This window comes from Piliocolobus tephrosceles, chromosome 3 (assembly GCF_002776525.5).
Source record: "Piliocolobus tephrosceles isolate RC106 chromosome 3, ASM277652v3, whole genome shotgun sequence".
NCBI lineage: Eukaryota > Metazoa > Chordata > Mammalia > Primates > Cercopithecidae > Piliocolobus > Piliocolobus tephrosceles.
In genome coordinates, this window is record NC_045436.1 from 28,573,762 (window position 1) to 28,575,691 (window position 1,930).

Here is a 1,930-nt window from a genome sequence, read left to right on the forward strand (position 1 = left end):
CTGGGTCTACCCAACATGGTGATTCTCGCTATCTTCTCCTTGTCACCAGGTGTGCCAAGTGTCATGGCCACTCCCACATAACACCATGTGTTCAAAACATCATGGCGACCCGCATTTGCATATTAAAGGACTAAGGTGGGAGGGCCAGGTTTTTTGTGGGCTATGTGAATGACACACCTGGTCAAATCAATCCCCTGCACAAACCAGATGCCGCCTCCTCCAGCCTCCCAATATAATGGATTGCCTATCTGCTCCACACAGTGTTCCTCTTTGTTCTGAGCCCCTCCCTTTGTGCGGGGGAGCTGTTTACTTCTATCTTTCTTCTTTCTTGCCTATTAAATTCTTTGAACCTTGAAACCACTCCACATGTGTCTGTGTAGTTAATCCTATGGGCACAAGACCAAGGACCCTGGTGTTCTCCAGTCATCAGAGCCGTATCATTTTGATGTGTTGACTGGGAAATCATTTATTGAAGGGGTAGGTATGGAGCAAACCTCAACTTTGAATATGCCATTTAATCTCAAGGCTCTCATCCAGCTATCCTGTCACCAAACTTTCTTTCTCTCTCTACTGCAGTCTCTTACTCTCTCTGTGGGTATCGGATGTATGGGAATGTTTACAACCGAGGGAAGTAATCCTGTTAGGCAAGATCAGGAAATGCTGTAGTGCCTGGGAAACAAGCTCAGGAAAATGCCACTGCAATCTTCTAGGAACAGAGTTCTCCCTTTTCCCCTCAAGGTAAGGTTATTCACTACTAATTCTCTGGCGAGCACATGGTATTTCTAACCCAACTGCCCCACCTAGTGGAAATAGAAATCCTCTTCATGAGACACGTTGCTGGCTCTCTGAGGTATACAGTAGTTTTCCAACTTGTCCCTTTTGAGCTATTCTACTGGAAAGTAGGATCTATGCTACTTCTGTGAACTGGAAAGTTTTGTTTTCAACAGGTTAGAAGTTAGAGGTCTTACAGAGCCAGAATTTAGTCTCAATATTGTCCCATCAGCAGGAAAATGGCCATTCGGTTCCTACTTCTTTTAACGCACCTAATCTGCCTCCAATTAAAACAGTACTTAATTAAGAAGGGGATTTTAAGTTCGGAAGTTAACCAAAAGCATTTTGTTTCAGGATAAATGCTTTAGCATGGGCCATAATAACAGTCAATCTAGCACACTGTCTCTGTTAGAAGAGTCTTGCCCAAAGGTGACACAGTTTCCCTGGAGATCCGTTTTTTGGGGAGCCAGGCAAATCCGCAGGTTTAGGAAGTCAAAGGGGAATCACACAAGGCAGATAAGCTAAGGTTGTGTGGGTAAGCGTGGTTAGTCCCATCACTTAGTCCATCCAGTTCCGAGGCTTGCAGGACCAGGCCTTCAACCACAGATCGCACATTTAACATGGTGTCGGGATCCAGAAACCAGAGAGGGGAAGCAGTCAGAGAATGCTCTCTGTCTTCTCCTCCACTCTGGCTTACACGGAAAGAAAGGAGACTAAGAGGACATTTTTATTCTCACTTCTTTTTCTAGATGAGTAATAGATTATCTTCAGCTTGCAACCCTCTGAAGTGCAGTCTAAAACCCTGGCACGTCCTTAACCTCAGCACTTTGAAGAGGAAAGTGACTCATTTGCTTTTGCAGAAAGGCATGGCATTGTTACTAAATCTTTGCAAATGTTGTAAGATCAACCCAGCTCTTTTAGCAATCATATTGGGCAGGCCCAGAGAGAATGGTTCCCCATAATTAAAAAAGCAACTTCCAGGGGAACCATCTAAGCATCCCTCTTATTTGGGGCCCCCTCAAGTTTCATTCTCATTACAGAACCTTAGGCAAACAAAAGAAAACTTAGGCCAGTTTCCTAAAGACCCCTATAGGTATACAGAAGTTTTCCAAAATTTATCTCAGGTGTTTAACCTCACATAAAGGGATGTTATACTGTT